General features: G+C 43.5%; 1 protein-coding gene across 2 annotated transcripts in view; it reads left to right on the plus strand.

Moving 5' to 3' along the window:
• TSHZ1 (teashirt zinc finger homeobox 1) overlaps positions 1–25,106 on the plus strand; it is an 81,034-nt gene that overhangs the window by 32,599 nt on the left and 23,329 nt on the right. The gene's annotated exons all lie outside the window — the stretch shown is intronic.

Here is a 25,106-nt window from a genome sequence, read left to right on the forward strand (position 1 = left end):
TGGGTGAAGGGTACTAGCTGATTGTGGCTTGGATTTTATGGCCATAATGCATGGTGTTTCCGTAGCTTATGCCTATTAGTTTGAAGCAGATCTGTTCCTGTTATCTGTGGGTCCTAAGTCTTGAAATTCTTTGCTTGCCAGTTCTGTCTTCCTCCACCCCAAGAGGGGCCTCCTAGTGAGCATGTGTCGCTCTGTCCTGCATGCTGCTCTGCTGTCCCTGAGGTACACACATGGGGGTGCTATGGTCCTGTAGGAGAACAGGCCCGGGGGACGGGGCCTGTGAGGTCTGGAGGCAGATCAGGGAGGTTCTGGGGGCAGATACCTGGAGCATAGACTGGGATGCAGCTGGGGCATGACTGGGACCTTTCCATGGGGTTCTGAGGCCAGTCAGAGACAAGAGAGGTACTGTAGACTTTCCTGGGCTGGACCACGTAACTCTTCCTGGACTTTTACGTCACCCCTGGGTAAGGCTGTCATTCACACCGTAAAGCGGCGTCGCTCCGATGGCTTCCAGTTCATTCTTCCAACAGCCATTTTTGAGTGTCTGTTGTATCTGAGGCATTCTACTGGACATTTTGAGAAAAGCAACGATGAGCAGGAAGGATCTTGCCCTCAGCGAGCTTGCAGGTCTTGTTGGGGAGACGCACGTGTATATATCTCTTCATGAAGTGGAAAGTGACAGATGTACGGGAGCTTCTGATCACTTGTTATGGGAGTCAAAACCCAGAAAGATGCTTCTTGTCTGGGTGGGCTGAGGGGTGGGGAAGGTGAGATCAGGGACTTTGTGGAGCAGCAGCTTGTGTGTGGTTTGAAGGGTGAATAAATGTGGATTTGTCATTGTAAGCAGCAGTAGGGAAAGCATCCCCTCCCTGTGGCATTTGTTAGTGGATTCAGCAGGACGAGCTGAGGGATGTTCAGATTCAGGAGAATGACAGCCACCATGTATTTTCACCTGTAACATAGATCTTGTGACTTAGCAACCCTGAATTGGCCGGAGAGTCCAACATTTTTTATGTATTATGTGTGCATAGTCCTCCTTTGAGTTCAACTTGCATAGTTTTGCCTTTCCACCACGTTATTAATAGGGTCTTGGTACAGACTTTTCAGTTATAGCACAACATGTATGTCCTGAAGGAACAGGGCTTCTGGAAAAAACAGAGCTGGGGCCAGACCACTCAAACTCCATGTAGCTTGGAAACAGTATAAAAAAATTATAAAAAATACATGATACATTTCTAATACATAAAGCAGTATTATGGTAACTGTGGGGCTTTATATTAGGAACAAGCTTGTTGGAAGGGGCTGAGGTTGCTGGGCCAGCTGCATCAGAGCAGGAAAGAGCAAGTGGAAGCAGGTGAAAGGCAGCTGGAGCTGCACTGCGCGGGGACAAGCATCGTGCTCGGAGGCCTGGGTTCCCTGCACCCCAGAAAATTCCGAGGCTGGTGACGTTTGCTGTCGGTGGCCCTTCCACGGTTATGCCCATTTTAACTCTTCCTGGACTTTTGTATCACCCCTGGGTAAGGCTGTCATTCACACGGTAAAGTGGCGTCGCTCCGATGGCTTCCAGTTCATTCTTCTAATAGCCATCTTTCAGTGTCTGTCATATCCAAGGCATTCTACTGGATATTTTGAGAAATGCAGTAATTTCTTAAATGCAGTGATGTCTCATGATGTGGTGCATTCCTATGCTGGAAAAACCACATGTGAACCCAAGGGCGGTCACCTAGACTGATATGACAGTGGCTCTCTGTTGACTGGTGGACGAGGCACTGGCCTGGTTACCGAGCCCGCCTTCTGGCAGGTGGGCCAGGCCGGCTTTCTCCTGTGCGGTTGGGCTGGCATCCTGGGATGGTGAGCCTTTCTTTGTGGTCCTTGCTCTGCCAATCTTGAGTCAGTCCATGCTTTTTCCTGGCAAAATGTGCTTTGGGTGTTCTGCACTCTGAAGGCTGAGTGCAGTGTTGGGCTTCAGTCCCTGGGTTTCCTGGGGATGAGGTTCCCTATGAGTCTCCCTGTTATGACTTGGAGACGGTGGATCAGTTACCAAAGGAGGTCTTGGTTTAGTGAGAGCTGCTTGAGGTGGCTGTAAAACAACAACTATTTGACCGAATTCCTTCCAAAGGTTTATAATCCAGCCCTAAATATGGGCAAGTTTCTCTCCTCTCTGTCTCTCTCTCCACCTTCCCCTGTCTCTTTGTCATGTCTGTCTCTGTCTCTCCCTCCCTGTCTCTGCCCACATGCCCCTGTCTCTTTCTCTGCTAACGCTGAAGGAGAGAACTCTTTTAAAAGTTAATGAACGAGTTGCAGTGGAACCGTATTAGATTTTCCTTCCATTAAATGCCTGCTACAGACTTTTAATGGATGTTTTAACTAGGCATTGTTATCGAAAGGACTATTGCACAAATTAAAACCAGGCCCACGATCTGTGACAAGAAACTGGATTTACTTTTTGCCTTCAGGTATAAAAGAAAAATGCAGGGACGAGGTGAAGTGTGCATTGGTATTTTTAGAAGTTGGATGCGGGAAAATAGCCAGTGCCACCTGAAGCTCTGGAAACAGGAGCGTGCATGTCGCCGGCAGATCTCTTTTTAAAGTGAAGGCATCTGCAGGAACCCCTGGATTTTTAAGTGTATGTCAGTGTTAATTTTTAACTATTTAGTTGGTATTTAAAATATCTTCTTAGTTGTATGACGCGGCTGTGCACGTTCCCGTTTTAAACAGGAAGCTCTATTAAAAGGAAAAGGCCAGGCTTTCAGGGGCCTGCCGCACCAGGCAGGGGTTGTCTCCTTGCAGTCACTGCACAAATAGAGAATTTTTCAAACTGCCAGATTTTTGGTTTCCCATTTTGTTCCAATTGATTTTATTTTAGCAGATTGTCCCCTTTGTCCCTAAATTTGCGTCATCAAATGACAGATTTTGTGTTTCACATCCAGGAGGTTCTTGTCTTATCCAGGCAGGTCCTGGAGACATGAGTGTTCTTCTATTTCTCCATCCACGGCTTTATGATCACTGTCAATTAATTTCTATCGCAAATTATTCATAATCACGGTGCTTAACCAACGATGCCAAGTTCTCAATGGATGCCTACTGTATGTACCAAAACAGAAAAAAAGTGGTATTTTTACTAAGTGTCGTTTTGATTAGTCTTAGTATTGAATTTTGGTTAGCACTTGGCTCTGAGTTTCACAAATGCAATGCCCTGAATGAATAACTGCCGGGGAAAGGTCTTCCCCTCTTCCCCAGTAAACATGACCTCGCCGCCCTTCCAGGCACATCACCAGCACTGAAGCGGCCTCACCTTCCCAGCGTGGATTCAACCAAGACTGGCACTTCGCATTGTGCTTCTCGAAAGCCGACATTTTGAAAAGAAAGTCAGACACAGAGCATTTGTTAGCTGGGCATTTCCTATGAAAGACCAGTTCCAGTTCTTTGGGAGGAAATTGGCTACATGCATACACTATTCAGGGCTTGTTTTAGTGCTAAAATGTAGCTAACGCATGTGGCAAAGGGAGGAAGTTCTGTGAGCTTCATCGTGGGGAGTGTCCCTTCTCATCTTAGGGAAGTGGGGGTGATGTGGGGACACTGGCTCTCTGTTCAACCCCTAATGGGGTGTTGTTGGTTTCTGGGGTCTCTCTCTCTCTCTCTCTCTCTCTCTCTGTGTGTGTGTGTGTGTGTGCGTGTGTGTGTGAGAGAGAGAGAGAGAGAGAAGACATATCCCTGTATCAGGTCCATCAAATGCACCCAGTGTAGAATCCTTGATCCCTTGATTGCTGCAAGCTCAGTGCACACAGTGATAACTGAAATCTCTGAGAGTAGATTTAATTTTATGAGCTGTATTATCCAGAATCCTAAGCTGTGTAGATCATGCCCGAGTCATGGGGTTTAAAGGGGCAAAGCTCTCTGTGTGGGGGAAGAAAGCCTGTGGCCTTTTTTTCTTTTTAGGCACAAAGCTAGTTTAATTGAAAGAATAATTTGATTTGCTGCTGTACAGCAGAGGAGCTTGAGATGTGGCACATTTTCTCTCCTTTCACCGAAACTCAAGAATTTAATGCTAGCAGGTGAACTTCTGAAGGCTGCTATCAAGTATACAGAGACAATAACTGTCTTAAAAGCGGAATTTTGTCAATATTTTTTGCTGTGGGCCAAAGAACATTCACAATAATGAAGCACTAAAGACCTGCTTGAGTGTTGCAGAGGGAGAGGCGGTGGAGGATTTATTCCGAGTTTGAGCCTGCAGTGTTTTGGTGGTATATATGGCTTCTGAATAATCTTTTTGCTCTGGCAAATGGAGGCACCCACATATAATTTTCTGCTCAGGAAGAGCATTCGGTAGACATTTCTACCCAGGGTTGCTGAATGGGAAGCGCCTGAGCCTTAGTTTTTTTTTCAGTCACCGCTTCAGCTCACCACCAACTGAATACCTTTACCAAACGCCAGGATTGTCTGACAGATAAAATGGGAGGTGGAATGGGCAGGCGCAGGCCGTGTGGTCAGGCTGATGCGGTGGGGCTGCTGTGGGGGAGGTACCCCAGAGGGCCACGGCTCCTGCCCGGGGCTGTGCCTCTTTGCACAGGGAGTGGAGTCCCTTTGCCCTTGGTTTTAAACCTGCCATTTCACCATGCTTTTGTAGAAAGTTGGTTAAACAGCCAATTGCACAACCCACAAAATGTAATGGTCTTTATGACTGAAAACAGATGCTAGATTCAGTTGCGTGAATTGCCTTGCCCCTTAAGTTATCTTACTTTCCAAAGAATGAGCCCCTGAAATTTCATTTTGGGAAACATCGCTTCCCTCATTCTGCTTGTGAGAATTGGTGCCTACATTTTTAATGCTGTTTCAGTAAAGCGGTTTTCGGATCTAGATAGAGGTGAAGCCATTTTTGTAATTTTTCCAGTGTTCTCCGTATTTGGAATAATTAGCAGGGAGAGACGGAGGAGCAGCCACACACACACATATGTGAGCACACACACTCACCCACAGCAGAGAAGCACAGCTTTGTCCTTCTTTTGAAGTGTGAAAAATATCAGAGAGCTTATCATTAAATGTACTTGTTGCTGTATTTATTTGAAATGTTCAGACTTTACTATTTTTTTTTTTTTTACTTCCTGTTATTTTAGTGGAAAAGGGTAATAGCAAAAGATTTTATTTATTCAGAGTCACAGTGCAGGCAAAGTGAAAGTAAACCCTAGGCTTCCGGTGCCTTCAGAACCCACAGTAAGAAAGCAGTGTTTTCTCAATATAAAGATACGAGCAATAGCCAAATACTTCTTTTGAGGAAGCTGGGAACAATAGAAGCCATGTAGAACTATTGTTTGAGACTATATATGAAAAATATATGCAGGCTTACAAAAACATTTCTCATACTAGAAACTATGTATCCATCAGACAAGATTTTCCTCCTGTTTATAGATGGTGATACTGATGTAGCTCTCATAATATCAGTGGCCTCAGTAATTGTATTCCACTTCAAGTGTAAGGCTCTTATTTGGGTGCAACTTCATGCTTCTCTTTTTACTGAAGACTTCTTCCCTGCGGACATCCCATGTGATGAAGCTGCCTGTGGAAAGCGGTAGATGTGTGTCCGTCCTCATGTCCGTCCTCAGGTCCGTCTGGAAAGTGGTAGATGGTGGCCCACACATGTCTTTCACGCTCACCTTTGTGTGTAGTTCAGCCATCACCTTGCAATTGTATCAGTCCCCTCTTATCATTATACATCATCCAAGGCTTATTTATTGAAGATAGACTGAGTAATGCTGAACTCACAGAGATGGGACTGAAAATGTCAACACATTTTTGTGAATACAGTTGACAGTTAATTGGGCACAGTGACGGAGGGTGGAAGTGAAAGAAAATAGAAAACCACAAATTTCTAAAAGAACATTTTTTCCTCTCATTTGGAATCCATTCTATACGTTTATGGGAAGCGAACGTTTCAGTTAACTGTGACATGTAGATACACATTTACTCACCTAGTTATACTTCCTGTTAACAGTACCTCACCCGTTTGTGTGTCCAGCTTTGCGAGTGTGATGGTTTAACTACCCTCTGCGGTGTCTGTGCGCTCTGCTGAGTCTTGTGTGAGGGAGACGGGAATTTCTTTATGAAAGGTTAGAAATAGCCACAGAGGCAAGGATTCAGAAGCCGGTGTGCTGTGAAGACACAGGGTCACCCACTGGCAGCAGTGCCAGGCAGACCCCTTGGCGTGGGAGGAGGCCCAGGCTCCTGCTCCCTATTGTGGGGCCGGACCTGGGTGGAGAGTCCTGGGTGGGAGCTCCAGATCTGGGTCACTGTGGTCCCTGGGCTTCTGGGGGGAAAGCTGGGTCCTGTGAGTCCTCCCGCCTACCCGGAGCTCCCGGCTCCAGGCCCTGGCTGTGCTGTCTCTATCCCTTGTCCCTGTGGCCACCCAGGTCCCACCTGCTACCTGGGCTGGCCGCTCAGACAGGCATCCTTCCCAGTGGTCTTCCTGCAGTTCTTCCTTAGGAGCCACTGGAGCCGCAAGGGGCGAGAACCCTAAGCACCTCACCAGCCCCTGCGGCGTCTCAGGGAGAGGGTCACCCCTGCGGCTCTGTGTCCGTCTCACACCTGCGGCAGGTGGGGGCAGCTGGCCTTCTCTCTGCCTTACCTCTGCAGTAGGTGGTGAGGGGTGGGAGTGGAGGGAACACGACTTCCTCATCTAACTCCTATAGTAGATATGGTGGGGAGGGTAGATAACTTCCTTGTCCCACCCCTGAAGTAGGTAGGGACTGGTGATCTCCTCTCCATCTCACCCCTGTAGTAGGTGGGGGATGCAGGATCTCCTCCTTGCCTCACCCCTGCAGTTGGGGGCGGGGGGCACATGACCCCCATCACACCCCTGCAGTAGGTGAGGGGCATATGACCTCCTCCCCATGTCACCTCTGGGGTGCATGACCTCCTCCATGCCTCACTCCTGCAGTAGGTGGGGGGATGTGTCATCCTCTTCTTTACCTCACCCCTGCAGTTGGTGGGGGGCACATGACCTCCCCATCTCACTCCTTCAGTAGGTTGGGGGAAAGACTTCCTCTTCCCTGCCTCAGCCCTGTAGTAGGTGGGGGGGCGACTTCCTCCTCCTTGCCTCACCTCTATAGTAGGTTGGGGGTTCATGACCTCCCCATCTCATCCCTGCAGTAGGTGGGAGGGAGTGGGGGGGTGACCTGGCCAGCCCTGCCAGGCTCCTCCCAGTCCTCAGCCACAAGGGTGCCCTCCTTGCCTCCGTGCCCAGGCCCTCACTCCACCTGCCCAGCCCCAGCATGGGCTTCTCCCCGCAGAGTCCCCAGTCTTTTCTAGAAGCCTTAGCTCCCCCGTGGGCTCTCCCTTTTGCCCCACTCTGTGTCTGGCATGCGGCCTGTCCTCGTTGCAGCGAGGGGCCATGGTGTGCATGAGCCCTTCTGCCCTCCCATGTGGATGTACGGGGCGGCATGGGCCCGAGGTGCGTGGAACGCGGTGGGCCAGCAGGCAGGGCAGGGCGGGCTCAGCCAGGTGCCCCCGGCGGCCTCTGCACGAGCGCCCACTTCCTGGAAGCTGAGCCGGAAAAGGCCTTGGCCCCTGGGAAGGCAGGGCTGGTGAGGTGCTAGTCCAGAGCTCACGGGCCTCGGCCTCCCGGCTGGGTTGGGATGAAGGAAGGCCACAGGTCACCTGGAGCAAGACCCGGTCAGCAGTGGCCTGGCACCCTGGCACTGACGAGGGTGCGGGATGGATTCCTTCAGCGCCTTTGTGAGGGCGGACGCCTGGCCAAGATTCTGAAGCCCACGAAGGGTGGTCTGAGGACACCCCACGCCTGTTCCAGGGCCTGTCCCTCAAGACGCACCAGCCCCGGGGGTGTGTGCAGGGCACGTGCCTCTTTGCAGTCAGAGTGTAGTAGTTAATCCTTGCACACGAGCTATTTAGACCACACTCTGCTATTTTTGTAGAATCTTTTAAAAAATTACTTTGCTTTTATCAGTGTTCTTTTCTATTTCTTTTTACTGGTAAAGTCAATTACTGAAGAAAAATAATTTCGAACTAGAAATTATCTTTTTAGTTTGAAATAAAATTATGGACAAGGAACTTCTAAATTATCTAATATTTTTTCCTCTTTGCATAAGTGTTCCTATTATATGGAAAATTGGGAAAAAATACAGAAAAACAAACCAAACAAGCATTATTCAAGATCATCCTACCCCAGTGTAGCTTATTGTGAACGTTCTTATCTGAATTCGTTCAGGGTTTTGGTTTTTCTCTATAGATAGTCTTGAAACAAAGATGGGGTGATGGTGTTTGTTGGCTTGCTTTTACACTCACTAAATGGTGAACAGCCTTTTACACAATTCTTTATACATTTTCACTGTTCTTTCTTTAGGGTTTTTTTTTTTTTTGACGTTGCTTTGTCAAGCTTTGGCACCTACTGCAAACCTGTCTTCAACATGTGTCCATCTATCTTTCCGTTTCTAGTACATGGAAACGATCATGCTCCTGGGCCGTGGCCAGCAGGGGTATTTTTTAATTTGACGATCTTTGCCAATGTAGTCACTGGGAAGGAGTGTTGTTTCAGCCTGCATTTCTGGGATTACAGGTGTGGGGAATAATTTTTCCGCATATTTTATGGGACAAATATGTTTTTCCCTTTTGAATTATTTTTGATCATGTTACTTGTTCCTCTCGTTGTTCAGTCATCTTACTCATTTGGAAAAGCGATAACAAAGGTGTTAACTCATCGCTTTCGTATCTCTGTAGTTGCAGATGATTCCCTTTGGTTTGACATGAAATAAAAATAGTTTGTGGTGTTTTTCCCACCTTCTGTTGTCTTTTAAGATTATGCAAGTGATACAGGCTTATTTTAGAAAAACTTGAACAAAGAAAAAAATTTGAAAATCAACGAAACTTATTTCAGATCTCATCATCCAGAAATTACCAAAATTGATATTTGGATGTATATTCTTCTGGACCACTTCCTATACAGATCTATTAATGTCTGTCTATCTCCTCTCTCTCTCTCTCTCTCTCTCTGTGTGTGTGTGTGTGTGTGTGTGTGTGTCATTTTCAATACTTGTATAGTATCCCATTTTGTTGTTATGCACAAATTACTGGAGAAATCAACCATTGTTGGAAGTGTGGTTCTCTCCCGCTTTCGCAGCTGTGAGCCACTGTGTAATTAATATCCTTGCATGTATATCTGGAGCATAGTCTCATCATTTCCTTGATAAATCCCACAAGTGGAAGGACCAGGTCAAAGGTTTTGGATGTTTTAAATTATTTTGGTGCATGTACTGCCAGCTGGCCTTCTGGGAAGGTCATGCACATTTTCAGTCCCATCAGTGACGTGCATTTCTCTGGGTTATGGCATTTTTTGATATATTGAGTTGTTTTTATGTAGTTTAATTGGTCCTTTCTTGCATAGTTTCTGCTTTTAAAGTGATGTTTAAAGGTGCCTTCCAATTTTCAAGATTATATAAATATTCAGTTTTATTTTCATGAGTTTTATATATTTTTTTCCAATTTTTGAATTTTATTTTGTTGCATTTTAGGTTTTGGGGTACATGTGAAGAACATGCAAGATAGTTGCATAGGTACACACGTGGCAGTGTGATTTGGTGCCTTCCTCCCCTTCACCTATATCTGGCATTTCTCCCCATGCTATCTCTCCCCAACTCCCCACCCCTGGCTGTCCACAGGAAGTCGTTTTATATTTAAGTATTTGGTATATCTCAAATTAATTTTGGTATATGGTGTGAGGAGGGCATCTCACTTTATTATTTTTCTAAATGCCATTTATTTATTTATTTATTTATTTAATTTTTTAATTGCATTTTAGGTTTTGGGGTACATGTGCAGAACATGCAAGACAGTTGAGTAGGTACACACATGGCAGTGTGTTTTGCTTTCTTTCTCCCCTTCACCCACATTTGGCATTTCTCCCCAGGCTATCCCTCCCCACCTCTAAATGCCATTTATTTAAAAATCTGTCCTTCCTAATCGGAATTCTAAATGCTGCTTTCATTGTACACCAAGAATATAGACATATGTGTACGTGTATGTATTTGGGATTGTCTTTCAAATTCCACTTTGATTTCAATGATCAGTCTGCCTCTGTTCTTTCCCTGTGTCCCCTTAAGTACTGTATCTATAAAATACAATGTAAAGAATGCAGCTTTCTACTCATCCCTTGTGCTTTCAATGACTATTTTTTTTCCTAAACAAACTTTGGAATAATTTGTGTCGTACCTTGGGGGATTCCACTGAAACGGTTTAATTAATACATGAATTCTGGAATACTCAGCATCTTTATAGTGGTCAATTTCCCATTCTAAAAAGAACATATTTTCAAGTTTATTCAAATCTTATTCTACTGGCTACCATAACGTTTTGTGAGTTTTTTCAAAAGTAATCTCCTAGGTTATTTATTTATTTATGAATCTGTTGTTTATCTGTGTTAGCAGACGCTGTTGTTCACCTTGGTGCGTGGTAGCTGGATTTCAGTGCTGTGCGTTAGTACTTTCTTCTCATGACTGTCTTGTGGTCTTTCTGTTTTGAGGAAATACCGTAGCTCTTCAGCATTGATGCATTAATGGGGGGGTTTTGGGGTTTTTTAAAAGTCAAGTATCAGTTGGCAGTGATGCCTTAAAGCATCTTCTTTATCTATGAAGAATCAATGGTTGAACACAGCCCTGGCTGCAGCAGTATCGGAACTCCCGCTATTCGGCGGAGGTTTGGGAAGCAGAGATTTTACTTGGCTGCTGTGGAATCAGGGAGATACTGGGGTTATTTACCCTGGAAAAGGAAGCCGTCTTCAAGTCTGTGAAGGCTGACTGTATAAAAAGTGAAATCTTTTCACAGTGAATTGGGAGGAAGAGGGGCGTAAACACAGTGAAGTCGTGAAAGGAACTGGATGTGAAAATAAAACATGCCCACTAGACAGAGGGCTCAGGAAGTGAGGGAAGGGAGCTGAGTGAAAAGGTGTGTTCATAAGGAAATCGGCCTAATTTTCTCACAGTCTGCAGTTTTAGGGAAGGCCTTTTGCAGATATCTTTCAGATGTTCTGCTTTGTAAAATATCCACAGTTTTTCAGGTCAGTGTTATCTCGTAGTGGTGAAAGAATCTTTAAAAACATATGAAATGTTCTGGGTTTGCATTTGCCGCGGAGCAGGCGGATTGCTGTTGTGTAATCTGGAGATCTCTTAGCCCCTGGCCTGGGCCTGACAGCGCACTGACTGCAGTATTCATGTGTTTTGGGTAGTTTTTCAGGGTCGTCTTTAACCTAAGGTAAAATAATCATCCCCTCTTTTCATGCTTCTATTTGGTTTTAAAAATGAAAATTAAATCTTGGTTTGCTCCTCGAATACACTGTGCTTTAGAAGTTAAAGCAAGGAATTGACACTCATGTTTCTGCTCAGTTTTAATAAATGTGTCTCCTCGAGCCACCATTTCTTCTCTGTTGAAAGGGAATACTACTGCTTTATGGGACTCCAGGATGCTTTAATATGATAGTACATAAATAAGGATTTAAGACATTAACAAAAATATATTTTTGAAACACATTAAAACCTCATCTATGCAGAAAAGAATTAATTACCATCTTTATTTTTCTGGATCAGAACTAGGAAGGGATCGAAAGACACTGAGCATGAAAAGTCTGTGTACTGAATTTCTTATTTACTCATAGACAATATCTCCAGGTTTTCAATGACTATTTAAATTTTACTGTTCTGTTCCACACAGTTCTAATATTCATGAGTATCTTCTAGGCCACGACAAATTAAAGGTAGTAATTTGGAAGTGGGAACAGACACACAGATAACAGGGAGAAATAATAGCAGATGACCTCATATAACGGAGAAAAGAGGGAAAAAAACTATAGCAAAATAATAAATAATATGAAGAGCACAGCACTGTCGGCCTTTTCTTAGAAATGGAATAGTTCTTCGCCCGTTTGTGATTATCACTGATGGTTCATAGGTTTTATTTCTAGTTGTTAGAGAATTTTAATTTTATTCAGTATGCTTGAAATAGTGTGGCAAAAGCATGAAGATTTTATGTAGACTTTTCCAGTGTTTAAACATTTTTAGAAAATTGTGTTTAAAAGGGTAAACTTCCAATTATCCAGAAAATCTGGTCTTCAAAAAGACTTCCCATTGGGGTTCTGAATAGTTGTGATTTTACTTCATGATACACTTTCAATCGTTGATAGCATACATTCTTTAATTATTTTGTGGAAACGGTTTTGCATATAGTCTCTCATTGGTGAAACACACCTTCTGTATCTGTTTTAATGTATGTATCCTTTGAGTTGAATTTGCTGGAAAAATTTGGTTCTGTTCCTCTGACGTGTATATTTCCTTTCTTCCTCCTCTACCATCTGGGATGCTTTCTCTAATATTGCATTTGGAAGAGGAGAACACTCACTGTGTTTCTTCAGCATATGTGGGTCTGGTTGAATTCACGTCTGCCTGTTCACCTCTAGTTTTTCATTTTCACACCTCCATGGAGGTGGTATGCTGCTCTTCCATGCCTGGTAGTGCTGTAGGAAATGTTACTTAAATGTGTGAATTTGACCACCAGGGTACATTTAGCTCAACAGGAAACAAATATGCTAAATACAGGTAACATGCTATTTACACTTACAGGTAAGAACTTATATTTTCTAACCAATCATTTTCCCCCCTAACATAGCTGGGGATAGAATACGAGCCAATTGTCACTTCAAAAAATATAACTGTTTTTGATTTTATGTATGATACAATATCTAATAATAGTCCTAGGAAAATGCCACCTGTATTTTTTAGTACCTGTGTGATTTTTCTTGATTGTTAAAATATATGCATGTAGATTGGACATAAATGAAAAAATTAAAGTCTGGTTTTAAAGATTTCTAGGAAATTCCTTTTCCTTGAACACAGCTGCCTGAATTGTTTGATTTCTGTAAACACAATGGAATTGTTGCAGTGATGCTGCCATTACAGAAACAACAGATAACAAATAGACCACGCTTTGCATGTGTGTTTTACTTCTTGTACTCAGGAAGAGACTGAGCTAATGAAGAAAAATAACATTTGTACTTATGTCCTAGAAGAATGTGATCAGAACTATTTATTGCTCACTAAAGAAATTAAATTACTTAATGAAGGTGAATTATTAACTTAATTTATTAGGAATTTAATTTGGGAGCTGTTTTCCTAGGGATATTGGCCAAGGCAAGAACGATAACACTTTAATGAATGAAGACACTCAGATGACTTTAAATAGGCAACTGAAACTATTTCAGTGGAAACAGATATTTCTATGCTTTTAATAACAATTTTTTAAAAAAGATCTATTGTCAATATAACTATGCAATCATAAGGAGTATGACTTCTTTAAGAGGAATTAATTTTCAACAGTAGTATTGCTTATCATTGACAGGCATTGTGTCATTACTTTATAAATTAGGTTCCATTTCTAAAATAATTGTAAAGCAGTTTTTGGTAGCAGGGGAGCTGTTCATTGTTAATTTTGAGTCATTGAAGCCTGGAAATCAGATAGATCAAAGTGTTCCAGGTCTGGTCATAGCAGATCAGCTGGGTCACACAGGTTTCTGAACCACATGACCCATGGTAGAAGGGTGCGTGTGTGTGTGCGTGTGTGTGTGTGTGTGTGCGCGTGTGTGTGTGTGTGCGTGTGTGTGTGTGCGTGTGTGTGCGTGTGTGTGCGCGTGTGTGTGTGCGTGTGTGTGCGTGTGTGTGCGTGTGTGTGTGCGTGCGTGTGTGTGCGTGTGTGTGTGTGTGCGTGTGTGTGTGTGCGTGTGTGTGTGTGCGTGTGTGTGTGTGTGTGCGTGCGTGTGTGTGTGTGTGCGTGTGTGTGTGTGTGTGTGCGTGTGTGTGTGTGTGTGTGTGTGTGTGGTTATTCTGAAGCCTAGACTGAGTCTACTTTCCCTGGCCTTAAATAAGATATAATATCATTGCCTTTACTGGATATTTCCACCTTCTCCTATTAAAAATGCCACAAAATGGAGAGGGAAGAGATTTCTTGATATCTAGGTGTTAGTGATCACAGTGAAAGCCAGAACTGGCAACTGAAGGGCAATTCACTGGAATTTTCTATAAATGTCTTCATATAAACATCATTTTAGTGATTCATAAATTAGATAAAAGAAATGTGGAGAAAAAAATCTCATTTCTTCTTTAAATTGTTGTTTCTGTCTGAAATTTTTAGTGATTTTGGTAATTTTCATGATTATACGCAATATGAAGTTTTTTGGTCATTCTTGAAGCAACATGTGTCATGTGGATACAAAAGCATCTCAATGCCGTGCGTTTTACCTGTTCCGCACCCAGATATAGACCACAGCTAGCTAGGTAGCTTGGAGCATTTTTATGCTTGGAATTAAGACTTTTTTTTTAATCTTTCAGTTTTGACATTTCAGATGAAGTATTTTTACTTACGATATATGTTTGGGGAAATACTGTTCTTTTAAAAATACTTAGATAACTTGATTGTATTGCCTGTTTATAAAAAAATAGTGGTGATGTGTATTTATTGCATCAGAGATGTATGTGAAACACCCTACTAGATCTGCATTGCTCATGAATGGCCCCCAGACTTCTATTTGTTGAACTTTTAAAGAAGACAGCTAAAGAGCTTTATCAAATTGACCTTCAATTGGGGGATCATTAATGAGCTAACCTCCTTCCTTCATTGACAGATCACTCAAGGCCCCACAGAGCCTGTGACTTCCTCTGTTTTGCAGGAATTCATTTGAAACATTTACCAAAAACCTTCATGTCCACAGAAGATGCTAAACTTTAAGAGATGGGTCCCTTTTTATTGCTGTTCTATGCCATGTGTCTTCTCATGATGTGCCAAAACAGAAAAACAGAAAACCCACACAGAATTCTGCCCGTGCTTCAGAATCTTGGCCAGGGCCAGGCAGCGAAAGTGAGAGTTTAACCTATTAATAAGAGCAAGTGCTTGAGCTGATACACCTTTCTATGAGAAAATGTTTTTAAGAATCGTCTGAGGATATTTTATAAGTTACTAATTTAAGAAATTTTTCATTAAAAAAATTTAGTCTTAAGTTGCTTTAAGAAACTTAGTGTTAGGAGACAAAAGAAAAAAAGGCTACTGTCTGCAGATGAATTAATGAACGACTTTGCTTTTGCCCTGGGATCGCTCTGATTTGGTATTCCTGATGAGGAAGCATCAGGCCAGAATGTTTGTATGCTCCCTCCCTCCTCCTTGTGGATTCCAATGGCACTTGTCACCTTAATCATGTTACGCGTGTTCCTGTGGTAACAGAAGCTCTACTACCCTCTAGCTCTGTGAGCTTGGTGCCTCACCTGCCTCAGTTTCTTTGTAAATGATAGAGCTGTTGTATAAGGTCAATGACAGGATTGCCGCGTGCTTAGAACTGGGGCTGCACATGGGGCTGTGGATGTCACAGCTTCATCATCAGAGGGGGCATCTGGACTCTTAGCAGAGAGGGAAGAGAGGAATTCCTGGCCTGTCGAGCAGTGCTCTGGAGGCGGCCTGGACGTGCTCCTAGGATCCATCTGCCAGATGCTGCTCCTCTGTCTGGGAGACTCTCTCTTGCCTGAGTGTGACGCGGTGTCTGCAGCGGCCAGTATAGGGACCATTCCTCTGTGCTCCTCCACCGTGACCACACAGGTTTTGTTGGGATGTGTTGATGGAGTGGACATGGTACACACTGTCAGGGTGCTCTCTGCAAGTACCCCACCCCCAAGTGATGGTTCTTTTGTACTGAAATAACATCTCTAGTGTCTACTATACGAGGTTGTCTCTCATGTGCACCCATATATACTTGTTTCACACTTAAAATCTCACATGTAATAAGTGTTGCTTTCAGTAAGTGCACATGGGAATGATTTGGTACAAAAGTTAGATATCTTTTGCGTAATGTTACAAGTATTTGCATACTTTATAAATACAAGAAACTAAGCTTTGCAGGTCTCAAGAAAAATAAAGATTTCTTTATTTCGGCAAAAGGAAAAAATTTTTTTCTCCTGGAGAGTTTCTGTAATAAATATATTTTCCATGATGATATAGTATATAAATGTGGGTGTCAGTGTGTCAGAAACATACTGGGCTTTACTACAGGTGACACTGCCAACTTTTCTCTTTTATTAAAAAGATGCGACAGAATTGATTTCATGATCCACTAATGAGTTATCAGCCCTCAGTGAGAAAAACCCCATCCTAGAGTCACTGTCCAGGAGTGCCGCCTCTCTCGAGCTCACAGTGAAGATCAGGGCAGGTGACTGTGCCATCCCTCGACGATGGCAAAGGTGTGGTCGTGCTGATGATCCCAGTGGTGATGTGAGTGCCGGCTGCCATTTCTCCGCCTGTTCTTAACTTTTTATTTTAAAAAAATTATAAAAACACATACTTAAAAATAGTAATATAAAGTTATATAATAAAGAAGGTATTGACATTTCATGAGAAAAGGTCAAAGAAGGCCACTCATTTTTTGCCCTTTGTCCATTTCATTTTTTCCCTCCCCGCAAGGTAACCAGTAGGAGCCGCCTGGTTCTGTCTTCCTTATCTTTCTTTGTGCTCACACAGGGCTATTAAAACATATGAATGTGTGTGGAGTTTTCTTTATTTTCTGAAAAATGAATTCATTGCTGCACAGTTTTGATGTTCACACTTAAGCATAAGTCACGATCGTTGCTCTAGAGAGAGATTTCACTCCCTCTGTTTCACGCTGCATACTCTCCGAGGTGTGGCCAGCCCATGGGACTGGCCATTGCAGGAGCCACCCCGCCTATACTCAGTTTTGCTTTTTACGATTTTATTCACCCACAGGCAGCCAACCATTGTCCAAAAACATTAAACAGAAAATTCCAGAAATAGATGCATAAGTGTTAAATTGTGCACCGTTCTGCATAGTATGGTGAAATCGTGCACAGTCCTACACGGTCCCTCCCAGGACACAAATCACCCCTTTGCCTGGCAATATCTACGCTGCACATGCCACTTGCCCCCATTAGTCACTTAGTAACTGTCTTGGTTATCAGATCAACAGATCACAGAAGAAGAAGGGTGAGTAAAGTGTGATATTTTGAGAGAGAGAGACTCCATTCATTAACCTTTTATTACAGTACATAGTTATAATTGTTCTGTTTTATTATAATTATTAATCTTTTACTGTGCCAAATTTATAAATTGAATTTTATACTGGATGTGTATATATAGAAGAAAAAAACTGTATAATGTAGTCCCTGCAACTAATGGGAAACATTACTGTACCGTATTGGTGGATGTCCAGGCTGTGGGTCACCCCAGGCAGTGCTGCTGGGTTTACCTATGGGTGCTTTTATTTCCGAGGATATAAAGTAGGGTATCCTGGGGTCAAAGAGTATGCGTACTTTTAATTGCTGAATTGCTTCTGGAAGGGAAACCTCTCTGGATAGATTACAGCAACTTTCACTTCTTGAGTGTGTGTCACGTCCCAGCTCCAAGCAGCCCTTTGTACTGATGCCTTTCAGGTCTCAAGTCAGCTCTGTACTTCACGGCAGCTATCGGCCCGTGATTCAGTGGTTCTCCTCCTAACCTTGTGAATTAGTAAGTGAATAAATGAACAAATACATGAACGAGGGCAGGCCTGGCCCCGGAGGGGTTCTTTGTGTGCCCCAGGCCAGCCTCTTAGCCTGCGGCTTCTCCTACTTCCCTGGCCTTTGGTCACTAACATGTGAATTCATTTCAGAAGCAAATATTTATTTTTATCTTCCTGCTTGTGCATTTTCCCCAGCATTCGCCTGTAACTCTGGGAGGTTGCTTGCAGCGTTTTGTGTATTAAAATGGGTTGAGGGTATCTTTTTTTCACATCCCACCTCTAAGTTCTATAAAGACAAAGACCGTCTTCATCTTGCATTCCCTACAGAAGTAGCCTGGTGCCAAGCAGCAGAAGCTGAGTAAATGGTTTTGGAATATGCAGAAGAGCACCAGCAGAATCTCTGTCTGCGCCTGTGAACGAAGTCATCTTTCCCTTCTATTTTCTCATACCCCGGTACTATGCATAAAGTTCAGGCTGTCTGTCCCGCACTAGAGAGACACAGACAGCTGCTGCCTGAGCTTCATAAAGGGGTGCAGAGGGCAGAGTGGGGGAGGGAAGGGGAGGACCACCGCCCCAGCCTTTTCTTTTTTTTTTTTTTTTGAGACCAGTGCTTTTTTATTTTATTTTATTTTATTTTATTTTATTTATTTATTTAGATGGAGTTTCGCTCTTGTTACCCAGGCTGGAGTGCAATGGCGCGATCTCGGCTTACCGCAACCTCCGCCTCCTGGGTTCAGGCATTTCTCCTGCCTCAGCCTCCTGAGTAGCTGGGATTACAGGCACGCACCACCGTGCCCAGCTAGTTTTTTGTATTTTTAGTAGAGACGGGGTTTCACCATGTTGACCAGGATGGTCTCGATCTGGTGACCTCGTGATCCACCCGCCTCGGCCTCCCAAAGTGCTGGGATTACAGATGTGAGCCACCGCGCCCGGCCGCCCCGGCCTTTTCACCGGGAGTTTCCTGGATGCTCCTCAGTTTTGCCTTTGTGGCTCCTTCACTCGACGTTGATGTGAAACGTTGATGTGAATGCGCAGGCATCAGATCCAAGCTTCCAGCCATGGTGGTGGTATGCCAGGGAAGCCTTACCTCCCCAGGTTTGAGGCATCCACAGGCGGCTTGACTTCAGGTGCTCTTAGCTTTATACCTACTCTCTTTAAACCTGCCGTAGTGTCAAAGGACAATGGGTGGAAATTTCTCGGTCCATGGGCCGCGTGTCCCTTTTTCCTGTCTGCAGCCCTCGGCCTGAGTGTCCTCCTCCCTGTGACTGCTCTCTTCAGCCAGCCCCAGGTTCCCTCCCCAGGGCCTCCTCCCCAGGAGCTGCTTCACCACCCAACCCCATGACCTGGGGGAGGCAGGAGTGGGAGGGCTGTGCCCGTCAGGATGTGGGGCCTCCAGGAACACCCCGCCAGATCTCTGTGGCCGCAAGCCCCTGTGCTTGAGTTCTTGCCCATCCTCTGTGTCCATCTCTGGACCCTTCATGCCGTCTTTCTGCAGCACCCAGGCTGACAGCACCCGCCATCAGGAACGTTGCTGCTGGTGGAGGCTGGGGACGAGTGTGGTGGGGTGTACGTGGATTCCCCCAGAAGTGAATCTATATCACTTCCTGTCGCCTTTCATTGGTCACATCTCCCAAGGAGACAGAGAAGTCTACTTCCACGATGTACTCAGAGGAGCAGGACCTAAGTGTTGGCAAACAACCCTAAGGCCTAACACCTGGCCAAGTAGGAAGATAAAGGGAGAGATGGAAAGGGTGGAGGAGTTGGGATGGTAGGTAAGAGAACTGTATCTCTTAAGAGACCTACTTGCTGTCTAATTCTGCCATAGAGACGTTCCAAAAATGCTTTGACTCATGGCAACGTCATTGTAACAAATTTATGGCCTTCCCAAGGTGATTCTTTTGAAGGACAACAGTCATTTCTTTTCAGAAAGACATTCTCTTAAAGAATGTCCAGAGTCTTGTCAGCTCATACTGGCATCTTTGATACACGGCCTGACCCATGCACCACCACCATCAGCTCAAACTTTGATAAGACGGCCAGAGGTGAGAGAGCCTCAGTTCCTCATCACAGCCACAGAGCGAGAGGGTGGCCACTGCCTCCAGCAGGGGCTGCTGCCCAGGCTGTCACATGCGCGGCCTGTGAGTTCTGTGTGGCTTTCTTCAAGGCTTCTGGTTGTATCTTGTTTACAACATAATTTCTCATTTGATAGTTACATAGTGTATTCAGTTCTTAAATGACTGATAAGAGAAAGTCGCAGTGCACTTCTAAGAGCTGCCGTCATCATTTGAATGGGGCAGGACGTTTGGCTGAAATGAAAAGACTTGCTTTTGGGTATTTGAAATCAAATGAGAGTTTTGACGTTGGGGGGTGCATGGTAATTTCCGTATAGGAAATTTGCTTGATGAACAAGCAAATGAATAGCTGCAGCTCACATGGCATTTGGCCATCATTCAAGCCAAACCCTTGAGGCTTTCATGTTGAGCAGGAAGAGTCGGGGGACTGACCTGTATGCTCTGCAGGAGGCAGGGGTTGTGCCTGGTGTAACTTCAGAGTGCAGGGGGAAGCTGCTGGTTTCAATGAGATGGTGGCCTGGAAAAGCTGACACTCTCAGAGCCAGTTGAGAGATGCAAAACTGGTCTCTGAGGCTTTCCTTTCGGAGGAAATTTACACTGAAATAAGAGCTTGGTGAGGCAAAACTCCTGATTTCTCAGAAAGCATTTATTTTGCTCCAGTAGCTTACCGGAAGATTGGAGTCACCTGTAGACCTTAAGGAACTGTCCTCCCCTTTAGTGATACTAGAAAAAACACAAAACAAACAAAAAACCTTGACAGGAATGATGAAGTAAGGTACTATGTTGTACTACATGACCTTGAGTCATATTAAAGGCAATTGTATACACTTTCCTGTATTCTTTTATCTATTCAGCAAATATTCACCAAGTGTATGCCAAGCATTGTTACAGGTGCTACACAGCCTGTGGCCTGTATAGACGCAGAGAGTGACTTACAGGCTTACAATATAAATGTAAATTGTCAATTGGCCTCTTGGCTAGGACCATCAGGTTTGTTTTTTTAAGCCTGAGAACATATAATTTAGTCTCTTTAAAATGCGTTTGCATTAAGCATATATCCAGCCTCAAGAGTGGCCCTGTTATAACAAAAGCAAATGCAGTCTTTACTCTGAAATGGCATCAAGGCACTTCTCTGTGTCCAGGTGCCCACTCAGTCTCTGGTGACCATGCCTCCCTTTATGTAGTCCCTCTTCTCAGTGTCTTTCCTGTTCTTCCTCTGCCTTTTGAAATCTGTTTGGAAGCTCCGTTCTCCTCCTTGAAAAGCCTTTCTTACCACCCGCTCTTCCTCCTGGGAGACTGGAGCACTGCCTCCACGGTGACCCCAGCATTTGTCATTCCTGTGCTCAGTGTATCACTTTGAGAGAGTCCACTGGCACCCTGTGGGGCCCTGCTGGGCCCACTTCTTACCCTTCTGTGTACTGTACATGGCATCGTGCTTCTAGCCTTCAAGGGGCTCAGAGAACATTTTCAGGTTCCAATGAGTTTTAGAGATCATCTGCTCCAACTCTGCCATTTTCATTGATGAGGCACGGAGACTCGGGTAGATGATGGACCCTCTTCAAGTTTTCCAGCCGTGTCTGTTGTATGATTAAGAGTTCAGTTTTCTGGGTCCACAGCTTTTTATATTAAGCCGTGCTGCCTCCATAGTCAATGTGTGTGTGCATCAGGTTCATTAAGTATTTGATTAAATGTATTACTTGTGGTCATTTATTTTTTTTTCTTTTTAAAATAAAGGGCATGAGATCATCTAGAATATAATCTAGCAAGCTAACATTTCTAGGGTGAAATCGAATTCAACTTTTGTCGCTTTGAATTAGGACACCTTTACGAGGACCCTGAGGGCTGTAAGTGCAGGATCCACCTGCACTTCCATTTACGTCACTGCCGTTTCAATAATCTTCTGTCTCCTTTGTTCTTTCTCAGTCTGTTAGAGAGATACATCCATTTGTTTTGTGTGAAATATCAGTATAAATAAGTTATCAATAATCAATATATTTTCTGATACCATGTTGTGTATTTTATAAATTCCTTTTCTTGCAAGTGAATGTTAGCATTCTTAATTCTTAACACAATTAAATTGATTTAAGTTATGTACTTCTCAGTTAAGGAAGTGACCTGCTTTAGTGATGGTGCCAAGAGATGGTAACCATGTTCAGTATGTCTGTGTTTCTTATTTCATCTCATTATTAAGCCACAGAGATGGTATTTTTTGTTAGCTGTGGTGTTTGTATCAACATTTTGTACAGATACAGTAATTTAGTGTGAAGGAAAATCAGTGTTTTTCTGAGCTGATTTACATACGCATGTCAGATCTAGCTACGCTCTTTTTATGGTATTGGGGAAAACAAAATGACCTTTTACAAAGTTTTTGATACTGGAAGATTCTGTGGTTTGAATTTGGAGGGGAGGAAACTGCAGAGGGAAAGGAAAGAAGCAATTGTTGATTTATACCATGATGCTAGCAAGTCAGGCGTCTAGGATGCTTTTCAGCTATGATTGTGTCTTGCTCAAGGCTACTGTAGTTATACCACATTCCATTGTCGGTCAGCCTCACCCGTTTCAAGGAGCTGGAGCTGATACTAACCGTGGAATAGTCCAGAATATCCTTTATGTTTCTTCTCTCACTATGTAAGTGCAGTGTTATTTTATAGACTGGAGATATTGCTTCACAGGATCACATAGTACCACTCATTTTTAAGATTAGAGTCCAATAATCAGAAGTATATGTTGCAACTATATTTAGCTGGCTGCCATCTTAAAGTCCCTGTTTTTTGATATGATTATTTTTCCAAAAAGAAATGGAAAACAAAGTGTCATCCAGCAAATGCATTCGCGGATAGCACGTGTCTGAAATGGATAGTTTACCCTTAACGGGGATAGTAAAATACACTGCAGAAGCTTCCAGCTAGCTTCTATCAAAATCATTATTTTAGCAATTATTCTCTGCCATTCAGATAACTTCTGCATGCGGGTGGTGTTGCTATGCCTTTGTGTTCATCAGCCTCATGCTTAGAGTTCTCCCTGGAACTATTATACTGACGAATTTTTTCTTTTTAAGTGTAGGAGAAGGAGAGGAAAGGGAAAGGCTATTAAAGGAATTGCACTCTGATACATCAGTAGTTAGTAACTCATTCTGAGCCGAAGGTGATGGCGCCATGAGGCGGGGTTCTTTGGCAGGGTCTCCTGAATCAGAAGCATGATACCTGGGCCAACTGAAGGCCAGCCAGTGCGTTCAAAGGAAGGAACTGTATAGATAACGGGGTTCTAGGGGCAGGTCAGGATAAGCCCATCAGGGCGCGCATTCTTAAATGTCTTTTAAAAAGTTTGTTCTTAAACTTTAGTGTCAAATCTGTTATTTTGTGGGGATTTTTTTTTTTTGAGATTGAGGAGACAAACATTTCGAGTTATGAATTCTAGGTATCTTTTTGCTCGATTACATTTTAGGCAAAGGTAAACTATACACAGCAAAATAAATTTCTACTTTCTGTTTCTTCTCATTTCTCACAAGAGTTGAGCACAGAACAAGTGTTATTAAAAGAGATTTTTTGGCTTAAATTGGTATGTTAAATATGCTTCTGTTTTAAAATATTTTAATTGGATAGAGCAATTTTACAAGGAGAATGTGATCCCATTCGTTCAAACCTTGGACCGTGGTAGAGAAATGTTTTGGTAAGGAGCCCACTTTGACCTCTTTCCCTTTTAACTCAAAAGGGAGTTTTAAAGCAAAAAAAGTAAGAGAAATCTGTCTTTGAGTGGAATATTTCTTGCCGTTCACTGAGGTGGGGTGCCTTTGGCTCATCACGTATGTGTGCTTGAGTAAGTAGAAACACTTTAAGAAAAGTAAACTCTGTGCTTTTCTGCTGTCATATTTGATTTGGGCTGCGTCCTGATGGTTGTTTGAAGCTAACATGAAATGCAATGCCTGCCTGACCCATTTTAGCAACCCATTATCATAATTTCACTGTCGTATGGCCACTGAGTTAATGTACTTACAAATGACAGAGAAAGTGTGTTACATGACCTTAGGGTTTTCAAAAATTAAATGGCGTCTTAGGTCGTATTTCAAAGAATAGCTAAAGAGAATGGTTTTCTTTCCTGCATAAAGTGTCACTGTGCATAGCAACAGGATATTGTATTTCTTTTTTATTACACAAAAATGTGAAGCTTTTAAACTCCTAGATTCCCCACATAAAATTTAATATTGGGGTAGAGAATGAAATAGCCAGTGGATAAATCTGCTTCTCCCCCATCCCGTTACTTTCTAGACGAGACCCCTTCAAATCTTAGAAATACAGAATTGCTTTGTAATTTTTCTTATCTGATGATGAATTTAATATGTCCCCCCTTACACAAAGCTTATGAATTCCCACCTAAAAGGCAATAAAGTGCTTATATTTACTGAAGTGCACTTTTCCAGGATTGCTTAACAATAGACTGTTTTTGTTTTTCTTGTCGGATTTGCAAATCAGTTTTAAAAAGTGTTCTTTGGAAAGCACTGAGTCTTCTAGCCTGAGGCTGAATGAGATCTGGATGAAACTCTTTTTTTTGAACTGTGAGCCAATTACAACTCTTTTCCTTTTCTTTTCTTTCCTTTTTCTTGAGATGGAATCTCACTCTGTCACCCAGGCTAGAATGCAGTGGCATGATCTCAGCACACTGCAACCTCCGCCTCCCAGGTTCTAGCAATTCTCCTGCCTCAGCCTCCGAACTAGCTGGGATTACAGGCACATGCCACCATGCCCAACTACTTTTTTGTATTTTTTTTTAGTAGAGATGGGGTTTCATTGCATTGCCCAGGCTGGTCTTGAACTCCTGAGCTCAGACAATCCACCTGCCTTGGCTTCCCAAAGTACTAGGATTTACAGGCATGAGCCACTGTGCCTTGCTGGAAACTCTTAGTTAAAGCAAGTGTTACTGGCATTTTATTAATGCAGAGACCTGTGCTGCTCACCTCTTTTGGTGTCCTGAGCTTTGACCACAGAGGCCCCCATCCCCAGGCGAGTGATCGATGCCGTCCCATTGGACAAGGGGTTACTAGAAGGGCGACAGCCCATGGCCCATGATACACATGTGATGTTGCAGCCCAATGCTAGGGCCTCACCCTGTCTTCACACTTAGCTGTCGAAGTCAACTCCTCTGTTCTCGAGTTCTCTTTTCAAGTAAGGAACAGATCAAACAGTCGCTTTTTGAGGAAAGCCTCCCGACTTAAATTCAGTGGTTTGATTTATAGATTGTAGGTAATAACTAGGCCTCCATGTAGAAACAAGAATTCATAGAGTTCCTTCTCATTGAGTTCATGTGCAGATAACATAGGTCCCCATATAATGAGGCAGCAGCTCAGGGGGTGTGAGTTGCTTACAGACGTTGGCTGGAGTATTCATGAACAGAAATCCAACTTGTATGTAGAAGTGATAGTAATTAATGCAGTCCTCAGGAAGCACAGCAGAGTTCAGGAAAACAGGTCACAGTCTTATATTCTCTTGAAACATAAGGAT

This window comes from Callithrix jacchus, chromosome 13 (assembly GCF_049354715.1).
Source record: "Callithrix jacchus isolate 240 chromosome 13, calJac240_pri, whole genome shotgun sequence".
In the NCBI taxonomy this organism is placed as follows: Eukaryota; Metazoa; Chordata; class Mammalia; order Primates; family Cebidae; genus Callithrix; species Callithrix jacchus.